Raw genomic sequence first — 15,584 nt, forward strand, 5'->3', positions numbered from 1 at the left:
CTATCTTCCAGTTTTCAAGGGTCCCATCTTGATGGAGGAGTGTGAAGAATTATAAATCCAAATTATATACAATTATATACCATTATAAACATTCTTAGATACGAGCACTGAGTTACACCAAAATCTAACATTTTAAAATTCTACACATAGCAGCTAATGTCACCTTCAAATTGCCAGTGTTTCTAGTTGGATTTTGATGTTATTTATCTAGGTAAGGCAAAGACTCAGGAAACAGGGTTTGTGTTGACATTTGTCATTTTCTGAATTTTAAAACACTTAACAGATATCTCATATGCCATTTGTCATTTTGACAGTTAAAAAAAATTGCTGGTGCTGCAACAGGATTAGTCACATCATCACCAAATTGGAAAAAGACTCCAACAAATCAACAGTGCACATAAGGAACCAGAGCCAGACCTGTGATCTGTCTGTTCATCCCATGTCCCCAATGTCTCTTAGATATATATCTAATATTGGAAGCATGATTGAAATGGTTCAAGCGCATCAGCAAGCGCAAAACAGTAGGTTGTGGGTGTTTGCACTTCTGCACATACATGAACCAAAATAGCAGCTAGAAAGTTTAAAAAGTTTTGGTTGTGTCTCAACCAGTCACATCACCAGTTTCATCGCCCTGAAACAGCTGAGCCAAACACAGTGAAGCATGAAAACAAACAACAGCTCAACAAATGGAAAAATACATCTCCAGGAAATGATATTAATGACTGGAAGGTGCAACGTGTCATGCACAGCACCAGCAGTCTGCAGCCAGAGGCAGATACTGTTTTTCTTTCAGTGAATTAGCATAATGACATTAGAAATAAATAACAGGAACAATAATCATTTGTCGAAGCTGTTCTTATGACAGCATCAAGCTAACATTATTGCGTCATTGTTGTTAATGTATAGAAACAGTTTCTAAAGACAATTTACTGTTCAATGAGTGTTTAGATGATACATTTTTTTTACAATTTAATGATTGTACCATAATTACTGAACATTTCTTCCAAGTATTTTTTTTTAACACAATCACCAAAATGCCTGTGAGGTGGCTTTGGGCCAGAAAAAGATGTGGTTCTGAGGCGTCTGCTCTGAGAGGAACTTCTAACATCGTGTCCACACAGAAAGTGATTCAGCCAGGTTTTTCAGACATCTGTCTCAAGCACCTCTGATGGAACAGATACGCTTCTATTTTAATCAACACAGCTGTCTACAAGGGCCACATGATGGCTGGCACTACACATGACCCGAGGCGTATTTTTACACTTCAAGCCCATTTTCCTCCGTTTTATGCACTGAACTCCAGTCATTGTGTGTTGGGCTCTGAGCCTGTGATCATGGTGATGTATTTTGACAGCACAATCACTGTTTTGGAAGTGATTTTTCAGCTTTTCACTCCTTCCACCTCTTAACAAAACACCTCTAAATCTCTGAAATCTTCAGTTCCGTCTGTGCCACAGACCAGCGCCACACTTCTTCTCCACCCGGCAGCACTCGATGTAAAAAAGCAGCAGATGCTGGATGGAGGCTGCCAATATTCTCCATAATGGTCTTACTTGTTTATGGTAATTGCACTAATGTCTAGAAATTAATGTGCTTATGATTTATTGATCTTGGAGTGCTACACATTAGAAAGCACCCTCGTGTATGCTGACAAACGTGGGAACCGTCTCTATGTGCAGCACTTTCACTTAACATAATGCAATTCAAAGAAATGAAATGCAACATAATGTGTACATGTGCAGTGGCCACACACAAGGAGTTACATCAGCAGGATGGAGAACAGCCAGTGGGAATTATCATCCAATCAAAACAACACTATGAACTCTGTCTGAGTTGTTTTGTTGCTCTTATCGGCCCGCTGCTCTAAAGCGACATACACAACAATAATCATCCATCTTTCATTTACCATCAGCCCTCACTCGTTCAATCCATCTGCTTTGTTTTCTTTGTTTATGTCAAGGATGAATAGTCGCACAAGGACCCTGTTGGATGAATTAACTCCTAGTTATAAAAGCCTCAATTTTTTTTGTGTCTTGTTTTGATACAACTGCATAAAAGAACATCAGGAACGGTTTGAAAACACCAACATCAACCACCAAAGGCCCCCAAAACCACTCCAGTCCACAGTTAGCACACAGTGCCTCGATTGTGTTTGATGGATGCAACCTGATTCTCCAACCATGTGTTGATCTGTTTGAGGATTTGGTGATGATTGTAAAATATATTGACTCCAATGGCTCAACAGAATCAGCAGTACTCGCTTAGTCGTTATAATGTGTTGACGGTCGTGCCACAAGAATGAGACATTAGCTTTTATACTAATCAAGCTCTTGAGTTAACATTCATGCCCTGAGGATGTGAGCCTCTCCATCCTTTGAGACTTCACTCCCATAAGGACAGAAATGTTTCACCATCTCGTCTGATAACTGTTGTTGTTGGCAAGATTGCGTCTTTATTTTTATACTGTTTTTTTGATCTTGTATAGATAGATCGTATTTGATAAACCAGACCAGCTCTAGAACACAGCAAGACATAAAAATAAGACTGCAGATATCTCTGTTTTGCTTTGTTGAATAGGGTAAAGGTTATCATCCTTAAGAGTTTAATTATTTCAAACCCTATTTTGATGCTACTTATGCTCTGCATTTTCCCTGCAGCAGCCATTCAGTGTATTTATGTTCAGTAATTGCGTCTGTGTCATAGATTTCATTGTTAGTGGCAGAGTTCGCCATTCAAGTTACCTACACACACACACAAAGCATTCACAGGAAATGATGCATATATGTACTTCAGTTTGTTCTTTTATCTCATTATTACAAGCCTCCCTGTTTACTGATATCTCTCTACAATAGCATTAGTATGGAGTTATATTTGTGCTGTAGGGAAATAAGCTCATGTTTGTATAAAGGGGTTATAGCAAAGAATTATTGCACTTGACTCAGTTGAACCTCTCCTCCACTCATATAGTTTTATATGGTCGTTGTAATAGTTCTAAAAGGCCGGTCAAGGAGAGTTTCTGGACTGAATAGATAATTTTCTGGGGTAGAATTTAGTGTGAATAGCGAGGTAGAAGATGATCTATATGATTTAGGGACCAATAAGTGAGCAAGAAAACAAAACAATTGACTTTATGTGCATGCATTCATTTCTACAAACTACAGCTACAATACAACTAATACAAAAAAAACACAACATAAACAATAAAACACACAAACAAATGAAGACCTACACAAACAATGCAACAACTGATGAACAATGAGAATGATGACCAGATAGTTACAGCAATATAAAGGCCATCACCTGAAAGCAGCTGATATTTTGGGGTAATTTGGAATAGGTCTAATCTTTTGAGAGCCAATTTGGAGTAGCAGAGTATTTAGAAACCAGGAGGAGATAGTTTAGATTTAGCAGCAGTTTAGCAGATTATGGAAGCTTACCTGTGTGACTGTGGTGTTGGAGCATAGAGAGTTTCAATGCAGTGATGCTGTGCGGAGTCAGATGATGATGAAGGGTGCCAAGTGGGCCTGTTGACAGTCAGATCACTCTGCTGGAGCAGGTCAGAATAACAGATGGACAGAGCAGAACACTTTGTACTGGTCGACAAGTGAACTCTCTAACTCTCTGATGTATTCAGGTGACGATGATCTTTTTTTTTTAACTTTATTACCATGGACGGAAGCTGATAGATAGACCTCTTCTACCCCCCCCCCCCACACACCCCCACACCCCCAGGGAGAGGCATTGATTAATTGTTTTTACAACCCAGTTCAGTCAGATGCCTTCCAGATTCATACTTAGTAGGGATATGCAGAGAGCCCAGTATTTGTATTTGTACTTGTTTAGGCAGCAAAATTATTTGTATCTGTATTTGTATTTGAATCAAAGTGGAAAGAGGCTTAAAAATCCTGTTTTTGTTAATATTACGCTTTTCACTTTAGAAATTTAAAGTGTTACAATAATGACTACTGAGCTAAAACTTTACTCATTGCCTCATTGCAGACAGACCTCTACCTATTTATACACCCATAACACAGAGACAGCACACTGTGTAATGTGTAGGGAAGAATTTCAAAGATGATTCTTGCTTTGCACTTTTCAATTATTGCCTATTTTTTACAACCTAACTTTGTTGAAAGGAGGAGAACAACAGGTTATGGAGAGTCTCTTGGGGGCACGTCATGTGTGTCAGTAGCTCAGCTTTATCTCTGGGGAACACCCCCAACTCCGAGAATGATGTCCAAATTAGGAAATGTGCATCATGCAGCAGGTGGATGTGACTCCCTTTGTTGACACCTGCTGATAGAGCAGAGGAGAGAGACTGAGATAACCGACCTGCAAGCTGGTATTTGACATGGTTTTTTTTCTTCCCAAAAACAAATAATTTTTAAAATATTTGTATCAAACAAATATTCGTATAAAGCCCACTATTTGTGCTTTGCCGAATAATGTATTTGTATTCTAATCGGTTAGACAGACTAATGGGTTTCTTAATATTGAGTTGAGTCGAGTGGTATGGGATGACAAATTAAATTTTTGCTGTGTCTTTGTGTCACAATTTCTCTATGAAATATCATTTATGTGCTAGGAAAAAAACATTTTCTGCATGCAAAATGTGTCATTGAGAATGAGGCATGAATATAACACTGTGTAATAGAGCTTTGTTAAGTTACTGAATTCCTTCTGTGGCAGCTTCACATTTAAAGCATTCCATGTTGCAGACGTCTTGGTGGCTTATAAAAGCAAGCGGGCAGAGGAAATGCAATTTATTTGTCACCGAGGTTTGTGCTCACAAACAAAGCATGGTCACTTTCTTTGGCTTTTGTCAGTGGAGTAGTTTTCGATATTGCATGGAGTGATGGAAAAAGCAGAAACAGCCACACTGAGCTGTTACAGTAGAGATGAGGAGCTGCAGGCGACACTGCGATTTGTGAGAAACACATCTTATGGCAAGTCAAGCAGTTCAGAAATATGTGATTTTTAACACGTAAACATGGTGACAACACATTAACAACACATTACTAACATGTTCATTTTCCACACGTTAACATTGTCAATTTCACATAATTCTGAGTCATTTGGCCTCTTGCCACTGGCTGTTGAGCAATAGGGTTAAACCATATCTATAAGCCGAGGGGTTGCCTACCACTATTATGATATTTAACATGCTCTCTATCCTCTTATTTATTTATACCATTCATCAAATTTTAGTTTCCTATTGTTAAAACATCACAGTAGTGTGGGGAAAAAGTCACAGCAGTGGTACTCGCTCTGCTGGTTTAGGATACAGACCATCGTAATGAATATCTGTATTTAGAAAACTACATAAACACAGGTGATATTACCCATTTTGATTGAATTGACAGCCTTCCAAAGACTTTTAGGATTATAATGAGAGCTTATAATTAGGTCAGATATTATTATGATTTGGCTTTCCTGACAGCAGATACATACGTTACTGTGTCAAAGTCCTGGGCCATCCTGAAAATCCTTATTAAAGCCATTTACCTGAAAAGTGTTCAGCCAATAAGTTAAAACACTTCACAGCATTCAAGTAAACACAAAGATACAAAGAAAAATAGCTTATTATTGTTTGTCTCTAGAACCACACACATAGTTTATATCTGCAATACCTGGAAGTAGTCGTGCAGAAAATAAGGGATATGAACACTTTCAACTGTGCATTGCAGATGCTCCACAGTGATCACACCAACAAGTGACCTGGATTGTTACTGACTAGCCTATTATACACTTCACAACAGCCAGAATTCATTTTATAACTGCTTTTGTGACAGTTTATATGCTGGTTTGGTGACTTGAAATGGCTTACTGACTGGTAATATAATATATCTGGTATAAGGCTTAGTTGAGGGGCTGGTTCTGGATAATTATAGACTTGGCTATGCAGATTATGCAGGACAGACATTTTCATTCATTAGGCCTACTTTGTATTTTATGCACAGATAGGCTACAGCACGTTGTATTAAAATGTATTAATGTGGTTGAACAGTTTTAATTGCACCCTTACCCAAGGTCATGCAAAGGGTCTGATGGCTCCTTGATAATAGCAGCAGACTTCTCTCATTATCTGAGAATAAAATCATGGGTCTGGATATCAAGCTGTTAACTTCAAATTAACTTATTAATGTTTAGTTTGTTAACGTGCTGTAAATGGCCGCTGCCATTATAGATTTAAACATCTGTGATTAAAATGAAAATAAGTCAAGAATAGCTGCAGGAAGCTTTTTATATATGTATTATAAAATAAGTACAAAGCCTAGTTAAGAGCGTTGAGATGACATGTGAGCCACTTTGCATCTGCTGTGTAATAATTAACACAGGTGTGTCTAAGAGGTTGAGACGCCAGGCAGATATTGTTTTTTGCTTTAATATTTTGGTTTGAATTAAAGTCGCTTTTTACTGAATGTTTTGAAATCCATGTTAGCCTTTAGATGCACGCATCAAGTCTTATTTTTTGATAGCTTATATGCACCTGTACAGTTGCATGCACTTCCACACATTCATATCTATGAGAACCCGTAAGACAGAAACTACACTGCGGATTAAGCGTGTTTAAAATAAGTCCATCTTGAAGCGTCTTAAAGCTTGAAAACCTTGACAAGAGCCATCAAATCCATATGCTATATACTCCAATTCCACTCCTGTAAACCCCCTCATGACTCACAAACAAGTTGAATATTAACTAAACCCCCGTCAACAACTCCTTTCAGAGTTCATGTCACTTACTCCAAAACAAAATAGAGAAAATGGGTATTTTGTACATCAATACAAAATAAATATTCAAATCGCTTTAATTAATTCATCCACATCTTTTGAGTTTATGTATTTTTTAGTCATTCTATTTTCTTCTCAGAGACCGAAATAAAAAATGAATAGTGATTTGATTTTCATTTCAAAATCCACAATCCTGGTACAAATGAGGCATTTGTCCTTTCCCCAGTCAAAACCAGCAGGTACAACATTTATGAAGGACTTGAATTTCCTTTTCTAACCTTTCATTTTTTAACAAGAAAACAAACATGAAAAAACCTGTTCAAGGACTGAGAAGTAGCTGCTACTAGAGAGAGAGAGAGAGAGATAAAAATAATAATAATAAACATTAATTCTGATAGAAAATATGTTCAAAGAATATTTGACTAATATATTTGGAACAACTTCACCATCCTATTTCTGAGTGCTGTGAAATCTACAAGAGGGTTGTTTTCACCTTTTGATTCATTGCTCTTAAATGAGTGAAACAACTGGTACACACATTGTCATGTGCACTGATTTTATTCATCAAAAAACATCCATAACAACCATAAATCACTACAAAGTTATACCGAGGTAAACTACAATTCTCTACAAAATGTAATTGAAATTTGATAATGAAGTGGAGCCAACTGTTACAGGCAGCATGATAAAGGTTGTTAAGCTGTGGCCTATCAGAGGCTCATTCACTGCCTCCATTGGAACTGCTCATATCTGGCTGCTTCAACTCAGTTCTGATTACATTGAATTCTCAGTAAATCCACATATTTATATTTGACAATTTATAAATTACACAATTTATAATTACTTATTACATAGATCTAAGTGTACATCGGGACATTTATAACATAATAAATCAGGTATATTCCAAGTATTTTTTAATTACCTAAAAGCAGTAACTTAAACATTTGGAACTTGAGATACTGGTGTCTAGTGTTGTAATACTAGCCTATAAACTGACCGCAAATACTTACATTGTACTTCATTAAATTAAGTCACAAAATGACAAACAAGACTAGGTCAAATACTAGTAGATGGCTGGACCATGTATAAAACACTAGAGGGCTTTTAATTTGAAACGAGGGCTTTTAATTTGAAATACAGGAATACAATAAACACACATTACAAATTAAGGCTATTTGTCACTGTATTGGGTTGTCCTGTTCATCTGGACTATTACTGCACTGCATATAACTGAACTATACTAATATTTACTCCCAACTTTTTAAAGGAGAGTCTGGGAGAGCAGGTCAGAGAACAGGAAGATGGGTGTCATATATTTAAGGTTTTTTGTTTTTTTTTCTGTCTTCCTACACTGGACCAGGCACAGCTCAGAGAAGCAGATATTTTCAACAGACGCAAAGAGGGATAGTGTGACTCATTTGTTGTTTAATTGAACTAAGAATAGAGTTATTTATTTTATTTCCTGTGCTCTTTTGACAGGCTTTAGAAAGAAGGTTTAATTTAAACAATCAGGCTGAGCTGCAGGACGGCATCCCACTGCAACTGAAATATCCAGATGGCCATGTTGTACAGAGTAGATTTCACCTCATACAGCCAATATAGTACTTGGAAATTGGGTTCAGATATTGGGACACCTCATGGTGCATTATTGCTAATTTACAAAAAATCCCAAACCTTAAAGTTAAGGATTTAAATTATATGCCAACACTGTTAATGCACAATTAATTCGGATTATTTGACTTTTTTAAATTGTATAAAAACTTTAACAAGGACATGTTGTCCGGGCAGTGCTTCCACATTTAATACCTTGGATATTTCTTTTTTAAAGCACCTGTTTGACATTGTCAGCTCAGATGACATGGCTACAGAGGTGTTCAGAGAGCCAGGGCATCACCGATAAGAAGTACAACAACGGGCAGAATAACTGATCACATCAACGAATCCTGCACTGTGTTTTATTTTTTGTTCTTTGTCAGGACACTCTGGTTCCTGAAGAAGAGAATACTCCTCAAAACAACTCATCTGGTTCCTCAGATACAAATGCTGATTCTACAAATACTGGTTTCAGTCATGTTAATGAGTAAGTGGTAGTTTCCTACTTTATTAATAATGGATCATCTGCTGTGTTAAATGACTCATGGCCAGGGTCAGCAGGCCAATAGAGAGTACTACAAACAGAATCAGGATAATAATATGGTAACCCAACTGTTTTGGATGTTGCAAAGCCCCGCCAGCAAAATGTTTCATCAGCTGCCACTGCTCATGAGCATAACAACCAGTCATTTAATGGTTTAATGGTATAATTTACTGTTATGTGTTATTGTTCATGATCAGATCTGAAAACCTTACTGACCACTCTAGCATCAAAAATCTGGATTGGAGAGATGCCCAGCAGTAATATGATAAATGTATGCAGACAAAACATAATGGATGGTGCCATGCCAGCCTTTGCAAGGAGGGGTTTCAATCCAAAGGCCAAATTAAGTGTCATATTTATGAGTGACTTCATGCAAGCAGAGGGTGCATGAGAGTTTTTCCGACTGCTTATGATAGCTCTCAAGGACAGCACGCTATTTACAGGCCCACGGAGCAGTAAGATCCTGTCCCTGGACAGCCATGATTACTACCCACACATGGCACTTATCTAACTCACTCTTCTAACATATTGAAATTGTATATCTGCCTTTGTTCAAATTTGAATTTGAGTTGGTTATAAACACTTTATTCTGCAGATATTTGCCGAACTGCTGTCCACTGGAAAAAATATCTCTCAGTTTTTCAACATTTCAACTTTCGCAGCAATATACAGAGGTCTCTACAGGACATATGGAGTGATGATAGCTGTGGCACTGGTGCATGGAGGAGTGTTACCTTCTTTTTCTCTGAGAGGCTCTGCTAAAACCTGTGCTCCACACTTACATCACCACCCACTCTCCAAGAAGTAGCAGATCAGGATTTGCAGTGGAAACTCAAAAAGGTATGTCAATTTTGTCAACAAGTTCCTTACTCACTTTCTTAATTTTTTTAAGCCAATGATGATAGTATTACAAAGACCTGCTTCTACTAATAAACTGTCATAAAGATCAGTGAGGCGGGTGATATTGCAGGAGCTAAAGCTGCCATTAGTCCCACAGTTCATCAATACAAATGGTAAATTGCATTTTAACTTACCTTAATTTTGTTCATGACAGTGGTTGGATGAGATTTTCTAATTTTTAAAGGAAAATGCTCAGGTGAGCCGGAAAATCAGTATTTCTAGCTGGAAAAACAAAGCTACCTGGTGCCACATGCTGTTATCTAATATAGTGCACTTGCTCCTGTTTGATTGGGGCCAGAGGTTGATTGTTCACAATGTGTTGGGCCTGTCTGTGTCAAAGGATTGCTTAACTGGGTAATAATGGTCAATTGAGTGTGGCACTCCTGATTCACTTAACCTATGGCAGTTGCTTAGTTCTCATCACTTAGGTGTGTTAGGTTAACATGCTATTCTCTGAACATGCTTTCTTATACATCACTTATTTTGTTCTCTAAATGTATACATGGTCCCTTGCAGAATAGCATACTGTAGCGGTTTGGGCAATTCGTATTATCCTCAACCCCACAAAGGATACATGGTTAACTCATGACCCACAAAAAAAATGCTTTCGAAAGACCTTGTGGTATTGTATAAACAATATAAATAACACAAAATGAACACTTAAATAGAGTTAATAAGGACAAACACACCACCATTTGAATTTCCCAAAATCATATTAGAGCACTCACACAAAAAACAAAACTCTTCCACCAATCAGTCCAGGTCCATAAACAAAAATAGTGCTCCGTTCCGGGTTTTCCCCGTTTCTCAATACAGTTCCGTTTAAACAGTCCAGTTCCAACAAAATAATCCGCCTCGGGTTTTCCCGGAATTCCAAACAAAAATAAGGAAGTCAGTTCAGTTCTTCACCCCAAAAGCCCAGTCGAAAGAAAAAAAAAGAAGAAAGATAACGAAAAGAGTACAGTGAAGTCACCCGGCCTAAGCCGACTCACGGTTCAGGGGACGGGTGGCAACGTGCGTTGTCCGGCGTTGAAAATACGGACGATTTGGTGTATTCGTGGCGATAGGCAGAGAGGCTGCAGTATCCACGGCTCGCGGGCAACCAAGGTAGATTTACCGACGCGGACTGAAACGCGCGCTAATCGCCAAGGATAGGCTTACTCCGGACATGAGGGTTTCTCTCCTGCTGTTGCACACACCGGCGACCCCCGCCATACTGAATTAAATCTACTGGTAGAAAGACGGAAGAGGCGGGACTCCGAGGGAGTGGCAACGTGGAGCTAGCTCACTGGCTGACTGGGCTAGTGGGGTGTGGAAGTAAGTAAAAAAACAACAGAAAACAGAATGGGCAATCGTATACCAAAACATAACATATATTTACAGCATGAATGTAAGGCATTTGCCTAGTCCCGAACATAGTTCAAATCCCCATTATTATTATCTTTTTTATTCTGTGGGATTGATCGCCACACTCTTCCCCCCTTAACAAAAAAAAGAAAAAAAAAGAAAGAAAAAAGAAAAAAAACCCAAAATAGAGCTATATCAATATCAGCCCCCCCTTTTTTTTTTTTTATTTTTTTTTTTTATTTTTTTTTTTATTTTTTTTTTTTTTATAGGTCTATTAGATTCTTACCCTTCTCCCCTGACTCTCTCAAACTTTTGGTTTTTATTTTCATTTTCTCAGGAGGCCTAGATGTTACCATAGGAGGACTTGCTGGAAAACCAAGGAAATCCTCATCCATGGTTTCTTCTTCAAATATCTCCCTTAACTGCCTGTTTTGCTGCTCTTCCACTTGCTGAGCAGTGGGGTAACAAGGCTTGAGGTGGGAGATGTGTACTATTCTCCGGTCTGTTCCACTCTCCTCCAGCACCACTTCATAGTTCAGAGGCCCCACTTGCTGAAGGACACGGTAGGGGCCCTGCCACTTGGGAGCAAGTTTCGCTGTGAAGGCTTTTTCTGCTTTGGAAAAAGGATGGGCTCGTAGCCAGACTCGTGCTTTTTCTGCCAAACACGCTTCTCTGCGATGCTTATCATAATTTCTCTTCTGTCGCTTACGGGCCAGAGAGAGATTCTTTGCAACAAAAGCTTTGAGGTCATCAAGCTGTGTGATTTTTTGGTAGACAGACGAGTCGGGCAGGGCATTTCTGGGCTGCAGCAAGACATCCAGCGGTCCCCTGAGTGGTCGCTGTAGGTTGAGTTCAGCCGGTGTGACTCCTGTGGACTCCTGAACAGCAGAGTTCAAGGCAAACCTGAACTCATGAAGGTGTTTATCCCAGTTTTTGTGCCTGGAGCCCACATAGGAGGCCATCATAGTTTTTAAGGTCCGATTCACTCGCTCTGTCAAATTTGTCTGTGGGTGGTAAGCCGATGTGAGTTTGTGTGACACATTCCATGTTTCACAGGTAGCCTGGAAGATGGAGGAAACAAATTGAGAACCTCGGTCAGAGAGAATGTACTCAGGTATTCCCCATCTGGTGACAATCTCCTGGATGAGAATGCGTGAGATGGATTCAGCAGTGGCGTTCCTTAAAGGGAAGAGCTCCACCCATTTGGAGTAATAATCCACAAAAACCAGTAGGTAAACATTTCTGCTTGAACTCCTGGGGAACGGACCCATTAAGTCCATGCCCAACATTTCCCAGGGACGGCATACCAGTGTTTGCTGTAGTTTTCCAGCTGGTTTGCGGCTTTCCGGTTTGTATAGTTGACAGACTTGGCAATTTGTCACATGTTGTTTGACATCCCAGCTCATTTTGGGCCAGTAAACCAGATTCTGCATCCTCCTGTATGTTTTGTATCTACCCAGGTGGCCAGCAAGGGGGTCTTCATGGAATGATGTCAGAAAGTGGGAACGCAAGCTCTCAGGTATGTATATTTGGTATATGGTTTTATATTCCAGTTTCACAACCCGATAAATCAGATCCTCAAAAATGGTGTACAGAGTGTTGTTGTTTGCTTGCATTTCCCCCTTCTCTTGGATGTTTTCATAGAGCGTCTGACACTCAGGGTCGTTTTTCTGGGCATTCCACACCTCTTGGACAGTGATGGGCATATCCTCTGGAAACTCTGGTTTGCCAGACACCATTGTGGCGCAGAGAGGATAGTGAGTAGTGTCAGATCCATCACATGGAGCTCTAGATAGGGCATCTGGCACAGTATTATATCTGCCTTTTCTGTACTCCACCGTGAAGGTGAACTCTTGAAGCCTGAGAGCCCACCGGATCAGACGGGTGCTGGGTTTAGTGGTCTTAAACACCCATAGGAGCGAAGAATGATCCGTAACCACTGTAAAGAGGCGTCCTTCCAGATAAACTCTCCACTTCTCCACAGCCCAAACCACAGCCAGACACTCCAGCTCTGTAGTGGAGTAGTTTTTTTCAGCTGGGTTAAGGCTGCGGCTGCCATAAGCCAGGATTTCTTCGGTCCCATTGTTAGTGCGTTGAACAATCACTGCACCCAGCCCTACCTCACTGGCATCAGTGTAAACCAGGAATGGAAGATCAAAGTTCGGATGTCCGAGGATAGGAGGATTCGTTAGATGCTTTTTGAGAGTATCGAAGGCAGTTTGACATTCAGGGGACCAGCAGAACTTGACCCCCTTTCTTTTCAAGGCATTGAGGGGCTCTGCAATTTGTGAAAAATTTGGCACAAACCGATGGTACCATCCCGCCATTCCCAGGAACCGCTCCAGAGATTTCCTGTTGGTGGGCACAGGGAAGTTCTGGACAGCCTGGGTTTTCTCTGGCTCCACCTGAACCCCCTGTGCTGACACAACGTGTCCAAGGAATGTCAGAGAGGTACGGAAGAACTTACTCTTCTTTACATTAACAGTGAGCCCTGCCTGCCTAAGCTTGTCCATGATGGTTTGGACATCCCTGAAATGTTGCTGCCAGGAGTTGGAGTAAATGATGATGTCATCCAGATACACAAAACACGTTTCTCCCTTGAGTTCGCCCAAGACAGTGTCCATAAGCCGCTGGAAGGTGGCTGGTGCGTTTTTCAGGCCAAAGGGCATCACCTTGAACTGGAATAGGCCGTATGGACAGATGAAAGCGGTCATGGCTCGGGATTTTGGATCCATCTCCACTTGCCAGTATCCACTGTTGAGATCCAGAGCAGTGAATACAGTGGCTCCAGCAAGGGACTCAAGGATTTCCTGGATGGTAGGGAGGGGATAGGCATCAGTGAGAGTTCTGGCATTGGGTTTTCTGTAATCTACACAGAACCTAGGCTTTCCGCTTTTCCTGGGGACGATCACCACTGGAGAAGCCCATGGGGAGGATGAAGGTTCTATAACTTTACTTTCCAGCATTTCATCCAGAAGCTCCTTTAAAACCTTCTGTTTTGGTGGAGAGAGACGGTAGGGTTTCTGTTTTATTGGCATATCCTCCGTCATGAACATTTGATGCTTGAGTAGTCCTGTGCGCCCGACTTTGGTAGTGCAGACATTGATGTTATAATGCAGCATCTCCAGAAGTCTCTCTTTCATTTGCCCCTCCAGGTGTGAGCCTTGAACTGCCTTCTCCAAAAGATCTGTCATGTCTGGTAATTGAGGTTGTAAAATCTCTGGAGCATTTGCCAGGAAGAGGACAACATGGTTGCCAGCCCCCTCCCCCTCTGAGGTGCCGGGGTGACACGCTTGAAAAAAGTACCGCCCCGTCTCTCCGCGGAACCAGTAAGTGCCACCTGCCACATCAATGTGCATCCCACTGAAAAACGCAAAATCCAGTCCCAGTACAACAGAGAATGCTAGTGCCTGAGGAGACAGCACAACCATGGGTATTATCCAGGTCTTCCCATGCAGGCAGATCTCCACATCTGTCCATCCAAGAGGATGCTCCTGTTTCCCATTTGCCAGGTACAAGGGGACGCCTGACCATGGGGTAAGTCTGGATGCAGGTGGTTTAATGCTCATCCACAGGTTTTCATTTAGCAATGTGTATGATGATCCTGTGTCCAGAATGGCTGTCCCTTCCCAGGAGCCGATGGTGAGAGGCACCTTTAACTGCTGTGGTAGTGGGCTGCCGAAAGTGGGAGCAGCACTGTGCCTATAGGCAGGCGTGAAGGATAGACAGGGGGAAGGTGATGGGGACTGCTCTACTGATGGACCAAGAGCACTTGCAGATGGATGAGTCATCCCTCCGGACCCTAATTGCTGATGTTGAAGTTGTGCTAAGGCCGGAGGTTTGTTCCTCTTCTGATTATTGGAAGTCGGACACGCATAAGGAGGATGGCTCCCTTTACAACGCCAACAACTCACTTGAGAGGAGGTGCTAGGTCGTGTAGTGGTTACAGATTGTGGTGGTGGAGAGGGTGTCTGCATTGGTTCTCCTTTTTCCTTTAGTTTGCTCCCCTGCTTCTTCCGCAGGTCATATTGTGCCTGGCTCAGTTTGTCCTTCTCCAGCTGCTGCCCCAATCTGACCAATTCCTCCACTGTTTCCACCCTGCCTCGCAGTTGGCTGGCCATACGGGGATTGATGTTCCTGAGGATGAGTTTAATGACAGCCTCCTCTGTAATGTCAGGCCTCCAGCGACAGCATAATGAACGATACAGGTAAGCAAAGTCTCTTATGCTCTCATCCTCTCCTTGAACCCGTGTCCGCACTCTTTCTGCCAGCTCATCCTCATAGTCCTCAGACAGGAAAGCAGAAAGGAACTTGGACTGGAAGTCTTTCCATGAATGAGTAGTTGCACGAGTCACATCCCACCAATCCCTCGCAGTACCAAACAAGACATTCCTGAAAGTCACCATCAGTTCCCCATCAGTCAGCGGATTGAGAGCCAAGAAATCTTTACATCTGTCCAAGTACAACA

General features: G+C 40.9%; 1 long non-coding RNA gene across 1 annotated transcript in view; it reads left to right on the forward strand.

The window, feature by feature from the left end:
* Window positions 1-9,965, forward strand: part of LOC137188966 (uncharacterized) — a 66,660-nt gene extending 56,695 nt beyond the window's left edge. Inside the window, exons 2-4 of the long non-coding RNA XR_010929566.1 lie at window positions 8,709-8,812; window positions 9,532-9,709; window positions 9,924-9,965. This is a non-coding gene — a long non-coding RNA (uncharacterized lncRNA). The remainder of the gene's footprint in view (window positions 1-8,708; window positions 8,813-9,531; window positions 9,710-9,923) is intronic.
* Window positions 9,966-15,584: the final 5,619 nt, after the last annotated feature.

The sequence above is a fragment of the Thunnus thynnus genome, chromosome 9 (genome assembly GCF_963924715.1).
Source record: "Thunnus thynnus chromosome 9, fThuThy2.1, whole genome shotgun sequence".
In the NCBI taxonomy this organism is placed as follows: Eukaryota; Metazoa; Chordata; class Actinopteri; order Scombriformes; family Scombridae; genus Thunnus; species Thunnus thynnus.